The sequence below is a fragment of the Canis lupus genome, chromosome 2, assembly GCF_011100685.1.
Source record: "Canis lupus familiaris isolate Mischka breed German Shepherd chromosome 2, alternate assembly UU_Cfam_GSD_1.0, whole genome shotgun sequence".
Taxonomy (NCBI): domain Eukaryota; kingdom Metazoa; phylum Chordata; class Mammalia; order Carnivora; family Canidae; genus Canis; species Canis lupus.
The window spans coordinates 7,566,034-7,579,515 of record NC_049223.1 but is presented as its reverse complement, the minus strand read 5'-3'; the positions used below and the strand labels follow the sequence as shown (position 1 = coordinate 7,579,515).

General features: G+C 37.6%; 1 protein-coding gene across 1 annotated transcript in view; it reads left to right on the top strand.

Moving 5' to 3' along the window:
- OTUD1 (OTU deubiquitinase 1) overlaps positions 1 to 12,920 on the top strand; it is a 90,292-nt gene extending 77,372 nt beyond the window's left edge. Inside the window, exon 3 of the mRNA XM_038529800.1 lies at positions 12,637 to 12,920. The gene's annotated coding sequence lies outside the window, so the exon portion shown is untranslated. The remainder of the gene's footprint in view (positions 1 to 12,636) is intronic.
- The last annotated feature ends 562 nt before the right edge of the window (positions 12,921 to 13,482 follow it).

Sequence of the window (13,482 nt, the reverse complement as noted above, 5' to 3'; positions counted from 1 at the left end):
ATTAGGCTCAAAGTGAACAGGACTTAGTTCATAATATTTCCCATGTGAGTTCTCATGAGAACAATGTAATAGAAAACACTTATGCAGCATGTTCACTATACACTAGCCTGGCACCGCTCCAGTTATCATCCTGACTTCACAGATGAAGGAACTTAGGCCTAGAGATTTAAAGCAATATTCCCTCAATTGACATCACATGGCTACAAAGTGGAGGAGCCAAGATTCACTCCAGCCAACACTTGGTATTTCTATGCCATGTTTTCTGATTTCTCACAGTCAAAATTGTATTCATCAATGTTCTTTTCTTCCAGCCCAATTCTTAGCTTTTTGCTTTTCTTTCAAGATGTTTTTGGTGTCTATGTAAGTCAGGATCTGCAAAGGCACACATAGCCTATTCAAAAAGAAACAAACAAAACCCAGTGGTATGGTTAAGGAAACCAGCAAGGATGGGGAGCTCCCAGGTGTTAACACACTGGGATGCTGTCACCACCTCTAGTCTTGAAAGAGCAAGAGGGTTAAACAATGCTGTGGGAGTCCAGAGAAATCTAAATCTATGCAAGTGGGACCACCTGCCAGTAAAGCATGGGGCTGTGATAGGAATGGAGAGAATAAATACCCCAACTCTCTCTCTTAATGGCCTCTGATTTTTCACTTGTGCTTAATTAAGTACCTCATGCCTGGATCATTGTTGCTACCTTCTCAATGATCTAACCTCATTTTCCTCCACTTTATCCTGCTGCCTTATCACCAGATGAGACTCTCTAAGATGCCACATTCACTATGTGATTTTTCTTCTCAGAACTTTCAAAGGCTTGTCATTGCTTCTTATTCTATTATCAACAGTCCTCCAAATCCTGAGTCTAATCCCTCTTTCAAATGTTCTGTTCTGCATTTTGCTAACACTTTGCTCCAAATGGCTTCCTTATTCCTCTCCTCCTTTCTATAAACATACCACTCTTGTACCTGCAGCAAATGCTATGGTTCATATCATTCTTTAGGCCTGAAATGCATTTTTTGGTCTTGTATCCAAATGCTATACATCCTTCAAGACTCACCTCTTCTGTAAAAATTTATCTGTCTGCTCCTGTGTACATGGATTCCTCTATCTTCCCAAGTTTCTGCTGAACTGTGGATAACACCTTACCAAGTAAGTCTTTTCTAGATGTTTCATAAACATGTGCTTTGTCTCCCCAAACTGATGGATAAAGATCCCAAAATCAAGAGTACAGTTTTGTTTTGTTTTTTTAAATTTATGATAGTCACAGAGAGAGAGAGAGAGAGAGAGAGAGAGGCAGAGACATAGGCAGAGGGAGAAGCAGGCTCCATGCACCGGGAGCCCGACGTCGGATTCGATCCTGGGTCTCCAGGATCGCGCCCTGGGCCAAAGGCAGGCACTAAACCACTGCGCCACCCAGGGATCCCAAGAGTACAGTTAATGGTTTATTGGTGTGACTCTCATTTTCTAAACTATACTAGTTTGGAGGGGTACAATTAAAGCAATGTGGGGGATGGTAAACATGCCAACAGACAGCAATCTATTCTCTAAGCCCCTTACTGGTGGAACCCTAGCTTTTAAGTCCCTCCCCATCCTGGCGGGGTCCTGGGTACCCTCCTTTGCTTCTAGAAGCACTTCAGAGTAAATGCCCAAGGGCATCTCTGCTGTTCTCTTTCTTTGCTTCTGTAGGACTGCAGCCTGTAGAAAATTGATCTGTGCTCTGTAGGCATCTTTCAACTTTCCTTTTTGTGACTTTTCATTTTCATATGGTTGGCATTCTTCTTATTCTTTTGGCATAAACCATTCTGTTTGCCAAAAGTTGCCTGTGGGGATGGGATTATTTGGTTCATAAGCCAAGAGAATTCCAATCTACTGACCTCTAGCTCGTATTTCTGGCTAAAACTGATCCGTGTCAACTCTTCCACAATATAGGGCAATGCCTGGAAGATAATCTCATTTCTAATGTTTGCTCAGCAATCTCAGTGCTGGAGCTGCCTGTGAGCTCTTTCCGGCCAAGAGCTCTCCTTAGAACAGTGCGGCATGCTTGAACATAGCTGAGTTCCCTTAATGACCATTAACAATTTGTTCTCACAGGACCCTGTCCATCTGTCCATCTGTCATCTACTGTGATGTCTATATATTGATTTTTTTTTCTCTTTGCTTTTCCAATGTCATACTGTAAGACTCAAGAATTTCTTTTGTTGCTACTAGGAGGCTTAAAACTTGACCTTTTGTTTTATTTTTATTTTTAAAATGTTTCAAAGATTATTTATTTATTCATGAGAGACACATAGAAAGAGAGGCAGAGACATAGGCACAGGGAGAAGCAGGCTCCCTGCAGGGAGCCTGGTGTGGGACTCCATCCTGGGACTCCAGGATCACACCCTGAGCCGAAGGCAGGTGCTCAACCACTGAGCCGCCCCAGTGTCCCAAAACTTGACCTTTTAATAGTTAAGTAAAGGCAGGATGAGTTAGTGAATATAAATGGACTTATTCATTGGTCATTGGGATGGATTCTCTGACCTTATATTAGAAGATTTTCTCATAAAATATTTTTTTCTATCCCATCTTTTTCAATGAATGTTCCCTAAGGTGATAGGTTCTCTGATAGCTTAATCAAAACTAGAATAGTTTTTTCTTTAAAAATGAACCCTAAGAAAGGCCATATTATTTCAAAGGAAGGAAGAATTTGCATAGTGAAATGTATTCATAATGGATATACATTGGGTTCATCTGAATGACATAGGTACAGTTAAAAAAATTATTTGCGTGCCCATTAATTTTGGAGCAAAGAAACACAATGCTCAACCTTCTCTAATCTACTGTGGTTTGTAATTAGGTGATGAAAAGCAGTCTCTTCCAGATTCAGCAGCTGCTAGCTATCTAGATGTTTCTTTCCATCAAGTAAAAGCTATATTGCTTTTTTGGAGATGATCACAGAAATGAAAAACATCACCAGACTAGCTAAATCAAGACATAGGGAATGGAGGAGAAAAAAAAAAAAAAAAAAAGAGAACCATTTAGAAAAGCAATTGAGTCCATACAAGAGCATTCCTTTTGAAGATTTTGACATCCTGAAGGAACTTATCTGTCTACCTCAACTCTGATAAAATTGCATGATGTGCAAGAGGAAGCTAGAGCTAGAGGAGGACAGAGGAGGGGGTCTGGGCTGTTCCCTTTTGCAAACACAAAAACCTTCTTTTGTTAGAATGGAGACGAAAAAAAAAAAAACAAAAAAAAAACCAGAAGCTGAACTTGGTGGGTTTGAGGGCTTGCAAATGCAGCCAGCTGAAACTTTGTAAACATTTAGCATAAAACTCATTTTTAATCTCATAAACTTAATTTTTTCCCCTAGCATATGGGATGCATAAAAAGGAAATAAAACTTTAGTAAATTGAGCCTTACTTGTGCTTTATAAAAAAGAAATTGAATTGCTCTAATGGCAGCTGCAGCTGGCATTCAGCTTCGAACAACCAGTGTAAATCTAGTTTTTAGTGCTTGATTTAGTAAACACTCAGCTGCAAACAGGCTTCTAAAACAACTCTGAATGCAGGGTTTTCCGTAAAGGCAGTTATGTAACCTCTGTGTGTTATGCCTTTAAAATATGTGAAGAATAGCAGAAACCCTGATTGAGATATCTGACAATTATCCTTTACTCTATATTTAAATCTGCATAGAGTTTGCTACTCATTATACACAGCACTAGCACAAATGGATTCTAATAGGCCATAAATTTCAATGTATGTGTAATTCTCATTAATAATGTAAAAAAAGTAGAGTGCTAATAACCAGCTCGGACGCCAGAGTTGAGTTGGCTTCCTCATTTGGTTATCTTATCTCCAAGCGATAATCACAGCCTGTGTTCCATTTTGCCCTTCGCTGAGCCTTGTCATGCTCCCACACGTTGAGGAGCCGCAAGAAACCCCGTTTCGTATTCTGTTTAGCAAAGGCTGCACGTGCCCGGCTTGCAATTTTTGCTAAAAATAGAGAGAAAATCTTGTCCCTGACAAACAAGATGAAACGTCCAACTGGTTTTAAATCGACGCACAAATAGCTGTTAGGATTCTAATGCCAGTTTATCCTAAATATTTCTTAGTGACCTGGGTTTAGTGGAGATTTTTGTGTTTCGCTTGTTGTTTTTCCAATCACTCCCTATATTCACTGGTAGACAAAATGAGGGTTGGCACCTTATGGCATTTCTACTAAAGGAATCTTTTATAATAATTCTGGCTCGGATGGCCAAGGTTAACCCTGGGAACAATTTGGAATTAGGATAAATTGGTGTCTCTTTCTTCCTTCCTAAATGTCTTACAGTATCTCAGGCTTATTTTTAGCTGGCTGCCAACCAACCCTGTCTAAGGATCTTTCTATTTCTCAGGAGGCATTTCCAATTTTAAAAGAGACCCTCGAATGTAGAGATGTCCTTGGGCCCCAGATTCGTGTTGTTTGCAAGCCAAGATCTGGGGTTAATCTTCTGGGCAGAGGGCAGGTTGTTCTAAGGCTGGCTCTGGGCTTTAGAGAAGGAAATTCACATACACCCTCTTTCTTTTTCCCACCATCTGGTCGTTTGGCTGCCAGCAACTGGAGCTATTAAACAAATGGAGACTTTATGAAATTTGAAAACAAGACTGCCACACAGCATGGTAGGTGGAGAGAGTCACAAACTGCTGGTTCTACTCCTGGCTCTGCTGTTACCAGCTGAGTGACCTTATGGAAGTCACTCAAACTCTCTGAGCTTCTGCCTTTTCCTACCTTTCAGGACTGTGGCAGGGCTAAAGAAAAATATGAGAAAATAGTTTGGAAAGCTCCAGAGTACTACACAATTCCGAAGGACTTGGATTATTCAAGGCAGCGATGGTTACATATCAGTGAGGAGTATCTTACTCCTCAGGAGAGAGTAATCGTCACCTGTACCATCGTGTTTCAGAGAAAGTATGTGAGCGCATAGCAGATCCTGTTATGACTGTGGGTGAAATTCGGGATCCTGGAGAAGATTTGATCCCTTGACTATTCAAACAACTAAAAAGGATAAATGTACTACAGAAGTCAAGTGAAAATATTAAGGGGAAAACAGATGGACTATTCTGGATGTAATCTGTTTCCACCTCTCCCCAGCCAGGACAGGCATTCAAATAATATCACATCTCTTTCTAATATTCAGGATTAGTCCAACATTTTTGTGGTTTTAAAAAAAATTTTTAATTTTTGAATTTAAAATCAATAATTCACAGGCATGTAGTTTAAAAAGTTGGATAGTAATTACAAAATTCACTTTCCTGACTTGCTCTTTTTCCCTTCCCTAGTCCCCTGCCCCCAAGGCAATAGCTTTTAATTCTTTTAAAGCTCTCCTGACCTTTACAACTTTCCCAAGTTCTATAAATGACCCATATATCGCTATTTCTTTATTTGTCAGTTTTAGACATTATCTATTGAATTCCTGTCATGAAAGACAGAGCTTGCTCTCTCTCATTTTGCTTCTCCTTTCTCAACTTCCCAGCATACTTCTATTACAATTTTGGTTAAATTAATATTAAGATTATTCTAATATTCCTTATAACTGAGCATGGTCACATGCCATGGTTATTTTTCCTTCCTTCCTTTATTATTTTCATAAAGTTAATAATGCTTGTCTTTCCTTTGCTGAGTTTTCTTTGTATCTATTTTTAATTATTTCTGTTTCTTCTAACAGGCTTTTAGTGAAACTCTCCACAAAGGTCTAACACAACACACGCAATAGCTAACCTATCAGTTCCTATCTGTGGTTTTTGAGACATTGCCACTTTGCGCCTCCAGTCTGGCTGGACTGTGGTCATCTCTGGATTACATTTGTTCCCATTTCAAACTGGGTGGACTTTCTGAACTCCCATCTTGCTCTTTTCCCCCCCTTTCTTATTTTTTATTAAAGGACATCCTCTAGTAGTTTCATCTGGTAGGTGTTATAGGATAAGAGGAAGTCAGGATAACAGCCTTTGCCATGCCAATCTCTTGAATCACACTATTTCATTCATTCTTTATACTTGTGTCCAGTATTCATGAGAAATCTCTCTACCATTGTCTTGAATATTGTTCTTTTTATCTCTCCTGTTTTGAAGGGACTTTTTCTTGTATCTTATATCTTCTTCCTCCATGTCCTCTCTCACTCTGGTGAGGGTATCAATTGCTGCCTGAGATAGTATGTCTGAAATGCAAAGTTTTTGAGATATTACACTTCTAAAACTATTCTTTACCTCACCTATAATTTATGGCTGAGTATTGAATTCTAAGTTAGAAGTTATTTTCCTTCAGAATTTTGAAGGCACTGCTCCATTGTCTTCTGGATTCCAATGTTGGTGTTGGCAAGTACAAAGCCCATGCAGTTCTTGGTCCACAGTGTTCTGAACTGATGTGCCTTAGGGCCAGTCTATTTCTTCCCCCATGCTGGCTATGAAGTGGGCCTCTCAGTCTGGAAACTGATGTCCTTAGTTCTAGGAAATTTTGCTTCTAACTTCCTCTTCTCTGTGTTCTCCATTCTTTCTGGTAATGTGATAATTCTAATGTTGGGGATCTCTTTTCTTTTTCTTTCTTTTTTTTTTTTTTTTAAAGATTTTATTTATTAGAGACAGATTGAGAGAGAGAGAGAGAGAGACAGGGAGAAGCAGGCTCCACGCAGGGAGCCTGACATGCAACTGGATCCCGGGTGTCCAGGATCACACCCTGGGCTGAAGGCGGCGCTAAACCGCTGCGCCACTGGGGCTGCCTGGAAGATTGTTTTCTAATTGTCTTATGTCTCTAGCTTTCCTGTTTATCTTTTCCCCTGTTGTCTCTGTTTTCTAAGTCATTCAGATTTTTAAAAATTTGTACCATGTTTTTAATTTTGAAGAACACTTTTTGTTTTCTGAATGCTCCTTTTTACAGGATTCTGTTCTCACTTCAGGAATGTGGTATCTTTTCTTGTTCTTCTGAGGATACTAGTTGCAATTTTGTTTCTAAGCCATTCCTCCTCTCTTAGATTGTTTCAGCTTTCTCCAAGTTGCTCTTTTGTTTGCTTTGATCTTTATCTTCCACATTTGAGGGCTTTCCTATATGTCTTCCCTTGTTTGTCTGCTCATGATCAAGATGAGAGAACTAACTCTGAATAGAAACTCTACAAGTGTGCTTGGGGCTTGTGAACTTTGAGCGTGACCATGGGGTCATCTTCACTTGGGTCATTTGTAGGGGAGCTCTCAGTGTTAATATTTTGAAATCTTTCTCCTTTCCTCTTTTGTCATTTTGCTAGTCTTAGTGAATTTTTTCTCCTGAAATTTCTAGCTCTATGTAGCATCATGCACTGCAGTATCTTATTATAATGCTGTGCCTTTGAATAACTTTTGTTGTTAACTAAGACATTGTGAATCTTGTTCCTTTTGTCTTTTACTGACCTTGTGAGCTACTTAACCATAAAATGTGGTTTATTGCATAGTGTCTCTTGGTATTATAGTCTTTCTGAAAAGAAGATTTTTCAATTGCAAATAAGACAATGATGTCTTTAAAACAAAAGAAGTATTTCCCAGTCTCCTTACTTGAAACACATGATTTTCATCAGCTCTTTTTCTCTCCTTAGCAGCAACCATTTGGAAAATGACAGACTCAACTCACACCACCAACATGCACTCTTCCCACTGTCTGCCTTCCTTCCAAGCCAACAGACACACTCCTACCTGCAAAGGAAATCTAATCAATGATCATCCTCCAATTGTCAGACCCTACCAGTGGCACATTCATCAGCATATGCATTACAGATGTCATAGGGTGTACCCAAATTGAGACAGGTGCCTTGTCTCTCTAGCTATTAAGAAGATCTCTGATATTAGACCTTGAGCTTCTTTGTCTCCCCCAACCTTTCCCCATCTTTAAAAAGCCCATAATGACACTAATTTTCAGGATGGTCATGAGTGTTAAAACAAATGATCAGGCTGGAGGCTTTTTTTGGTCACTACTTTAGACCAATCTCAGCACCTGGGGCTTTTCAAGGAGGGTTTTGAGGGTCTTAAAGCATGCTTACTATGCAAGTGGCACCCAGTGCCCTAATACACAGACTTCAGGCTTAAAACACAATACTTCAAGGTATTTCCTTCTGAGGTTGATTTTGTTCCTTATGAAAATTTTGTTGCAAAAAAGAAAGTCAGGTTATGATGAATAATTGCATTTGATTTTTAGTATTGTTGTAAGGGACAAATGGAAACAAAGTGCTGTGTTCATTCTCTTCCTTCTTTTCAACTACAGGGTCTGTCAGATGGACTCTAATGAATGGTTTTACACTAGACTGCAAATTCCTTGTCTGCAAAATGAGGTTAATGACACTTCACAATGTTGATGAGACTGTTCAGTGAAACTATGATCTTAAAGTATCTGATACATAGTTGGTGCTCAATTAATATTAGTTCCCTTCTCTTCTGTTTAAACATTTTTTTGATTTTATTATATTTATTTTAAAATATACTTGCTATATTTAAATGTGTATTTGTTACAAAATAATATCAAATAATTCTTTTTCATAATCTTCTATATTTCCTTGTGTGCTTTTATACCTTGGCCTGAGTCAGTCTTTCAAGGAGGTGCAAGTTACAGGCTTCCATGGGTAACCACCACTGTGATTCAGAATGGTTGCTCACTGACCCCGATGAGAGCACTGCGTGGGGCCAGGCAGTTCTGTTATGAATGCATGCATGTTGTGATTAAGTTTTCTTTCCAAGATAACATCGATCTACTTAGTAGTTTAGTCAAAATGGAACCTCATAGTCCTTGCAGCAGCATTCACTCCATCTTTCTGTGTATTTGTAATATCTATTATTCTACCTCTCTATACATTTGTTTCCAACTTCATATATTTACCACCCTGTTCTTGTTGGGAGAAGGTGGAGGAGAGAATTTTGATTCATTATGAACTTTTGAGAAACAATTTGTATTAAATGTCTAATTATTTGAACTTTTAAATGAGATGCTTTATTAAAATCCAGCTATATTATATCCGTAGGACCTATGCTAGCCATGGAAACTTCAGCCAACTTGCTATGCATTTATCTAACAGTACCGGGATGGATGGGCAATATAGTTATAAGGATCATATGGAGTTGCAATTTGAATTTTTAAGTGGGTCCCCACTTAAATGTCTGCTAAAGACCTCTGCCACACTTTTTTTTTTTTTTTAAGAAAAAGAATCATAGGATATTTGAGACAGAGTTTCTAGTACAGCTTTTTCTTAAGGAAGTTCATTGATTATCAAAGGGTAGAAAAAAGGAGGTTGCCAAAAGGTCGGAAAAAAAATGCCACTGCCTGTGTGTGGTCCTGTATGGATTGCATTTCCAAGCAGAGTGTTAGAATCTCCCCAGGCCTTGATGGAAACAGGGTCTGCCAGGAGCAAGAGAAGGTGGCGGGTGACCTTTAGGAAACTCCTTTGTAGAAAGCTCTCATCCTGGGATCCCTGGGTGGCTCAGTGGTTTAGCGCCTGCCTTTGGCCAGGGCGTGATCCTGGAGACCCAGGATTGAGTCACACATCAGGCTCCCTGCATGGAGCCTGCTTCTCCCTCTGCCTGTGTCTCTGCTTCTCTCTCTCTCTGTGTCTCTCATGAATAAATAAAATCTTAAAAAAAAGAAAGCTCTCTGTTGGCAATTTGAACACCAATAAAAAATAAATTTATTATTAAAAAAGAAAAAAGCTCTCATCCTTAGGAAGATGAAGGTCTTTGTAACTATGCCTTGTGCAAAGTTTTTGGTAACTCCTAGTATTCAGCAACTGTTACACTTAGAAATACACTAACCACCAGTCCATAAATACTGGTTAAATACCAGTAAGAAAATGTGTGGAACAGAGAAGTAGAGTATCTAGTAGTAAAAAGCAAGTCTCAGGGTTAAAAGGACAGATTTCAGTACCATCACTTTACTAGTTGGGGGGGGGGGGTCCTGTATAAATTTTTTTATCCTCATTTTTTTAACCTAAAAAAATGAAGATAATAATAGTTTTCAATTTATTGGGTAATGACTATCAAATGAAATAATGATTTCACTTACTTTACATAGTGTCAATATATATTAAGTTTTTTTAAAATTTTATTTATTTATTCATGAGAGACACACAGGGAGAGAGAGAGAGGCAGAGACACAGGCAGAGGGAGAAGCAGGCTCCATGCAGGGAGCCCGACGTGGGATTCGATCCCGGGTCTCCAGGATCACACCCTGGGCTGAAGGCGGTGCTAAACCACTGAGACACCTGGGCTGCCCATATATTAAGTTTTAAATAAAAATCCAAACAAGTGTTTTTTTTTTGTAGTTTTAATTATTACATAAACATTTCATTAGACATTCATTCAGATACCTAGGTATGTGAATTCATGAAGATATAGAAACCATTTTTTACATAAATGGGATCAAATCATACATGCTATTCCATTATCTGATTTACTCACTTACATATATGTTATAAGATTTTCCAAGTCAAAAATAAAAACCTCTATCATCTTTTAAAATGGGTATAATGCATTTTGTTTAATGTATTTATCATAGTTTATATAACCATTTTCTTACATGTAACCTCAATTTGTGTCCATATTTTTTAATTAAAAATTTTGGAAAGGAAATCCTTAAGGCTGCTTTTTTTTTTTTTTTTAAATACATGTTCACTTTTCTCTATAAGGTAAGTTCCAAAAAGCAAGATAACAGGATCCTTAAAACACTCTGATTTTAATTGAATTGATCCACTTTGAAAAAGTTGGTCATCTATACTTGAGGCCGATCCAAATTGTGGCTTTGGTTATTTTCTCAAAATGTTCCTCCCTAACATATCACACATTCGTGTTTCATTTATTTTTTATTATATAAGTAATACATAATTTTGGGGTAAAAATCTATATAAATACAGCAAAACTATTTACAATGCCAATCCCCTTATAAACAAACCACTGCTATTAGTTTCTACACCAGTAAATGAAGATACTATGGTCTAACCATGTTTCAAATTATGGACATATAAAACATTTCCAAATTTTTCACTTTTGCAAGTAAGATGCCAGTTAATATCTTTATACATGCTTGTTATGTGTGACTATGTCTCTAAAACAGATGAGGGTGGAGTTATAGGGCCAAATGTATACATGAATAAAGCTTTAATAAAAAGCTGCAAAATAACCTTACAATGAGTTTTACGAATCCTTATGTATGAAAATAGTCATCTCCCCACTCCTTTGTCAATAGGATGGCATCAGTTTAAAATAATTTTTGCCAATTTGATGGGTGAATAAAAATGCCATTTTAAACATATTTTAAACTAATAAATCAAATGATTTTCAAAGTTCAGTGTTCTTTCCACAGCTATTACTAATTTTCTATTGGGTTTCTTATTGACTGTTGCTTGTTTTATATGTATTTTTATATACCTATGAAGATGAGTGTGTCCACAGAGCAGTTCCTGCTCTTTTATATATGTTGCAAATATTTTTTCTAGTTTATAGTCTGATTTTTAGCTTTGTTTATATGATCTTTTCTTGTATGGTGTGTGTGTGTATGAATGCGTTGTCTAGTACAAGATAATAAACACATTTTTCCTTGAATTTTAAGTTTATATATTTTTAATAGCTTAGATATTAATCACATATCATGCATTTCTCTTGTTTAAAGTATACCATTCAGGGGTGCCTGGCTAGCTCAGTAGGAAAAACATGTGACTCTTAATCTCAGGGTGGTGAATTCAAGCCACATGTTGACTGTAGAGATACTTAAATAAAAACTTAAAAAAAAAAAAAAACTTAAAAAAAGAAGTATACCATTCAGTAGTTCCTGGCATACTCATAGAATTGTGCATCCATTACCACAACCAGTTCTAGAGCATTTTCATCAATCCAAAAAGAAACCCCATTTCCATCCCCTCATCACTCCTTTGCCTTCTCACCCAAGGCAAACGCTAATTTGTTTTTTGTTCCTGTATTGTTACCTATTCTGGACATGTATAAGTAGAGTCATGTTATATGCGGTCTTTTGTGACTGGCTTCTTTCATTTAACATAATGTTCTCACGTTCTAGCATAATGTTCTCAAAAACTTGAGAATATTAACATAATGTGTTATGTTGTAGCTTTATGTTTTTAGAGTTAGATCTTAAATCCATCTGGAATTTATTGATTTGTATAAGTTGAGTAAAAAATCATATATATTACTGATCTTTTAAAAAAGCATAGCCAGTTGTAACAATATTTAAGATTCAGTCCATCCTTTTGACACTAATCCAAAGTGTCTCCCCACCCACATGTATGGACTGGTGTCCGAACTCTTTATTCTTGTGCCTTTAATACATGACTTTAAGGGCTGTAGCTTTACAATATAGTTTTGCTATCTAGTAGGGCAAGTCTTCCCTCATTTTCCTTTTCCCAAAATTTTCTTGGTTTTATTTTTCCACATTTTCCCTTCCCTTGAAATTTTGGAATAAGCTTGTTGTGTTTCATCAAAATCCTACTTAAATTGTGATCAAAACATCATTTATATAGTATGAGTAGATCAATTTCTGAAGAAATTTCATCTTTATAATATTGGGGCTTCCTATATTTTAATGGAATTTATAGCTATATTTTTTATTCGTTAGACAGAATAGAGATATTCCACCTGGAATTAACTTTTTAATTTGTTATTGATATCTAGGAAGGTCACTGTGGTAGGAGCTGCAGAGGGAAGAGGAGAGTTTGATAAAAAGATAATGAGATCTGCTTTGATGCATTTTTCCTGAAAATGTTGATGAGAAATGAAGATGAAGATGCACACACCAAATGTTGCACCACTTATTTTGGTGACTTTTAAAGAATGGCAATGGGAAGACAGATGACCCATGAGACCTTTTGAAGGAGAATTTGGCGTTTGGACCAAGAATGTTTGAAACGATTAGATTTGAAAAGAGCAGAGCTTCTACCCTATAGTTGCAAATTTCTTTTTTTAATAAAGAGGAAACAAGGCACAATCAACTGTTTAATTTGACTTAGTTCATGTTGAGAGGCTATTGGAATAAATAATTCTTGAGCTCATGGCTGGCCATACTCTCTATAGCCTGCCCTTCTCTAAGATCTGGTTGCAGATTATTTCATTATCCTAGGTTTCAGCATGGCTCTAGGTGACTTGAATTTTCTAGGCAACCCATCTGGTTAAAGTGAGAATAAAAGTGGCCAGTTTCTCTTCTCTGTACACACAAACTCTTGTAAGATACCTGATTTCCCAGTTTTTCCTCCAATATCTCAGGAAACCCTCAGAGGCATCTCGGTGGATTTCTAAGCATTGTCTTCTTAGGTTTCTTACGGAACCTAACATCTCTCCCTCTCTGCCATGGTGACTTGATGCACTGTTCTCTCATGCCTGCCGTTAATGGGTAATATTAGCCATGTCCCATTTTTGTGTCCAGCACAGGGTCATGCTGCCTTTGAGTTGAGCCACACTGACTTTTGACATCTTGTGTCAAATATACTGAAGCAAATTCACCAAAGCTCTGCTGCATTCTCT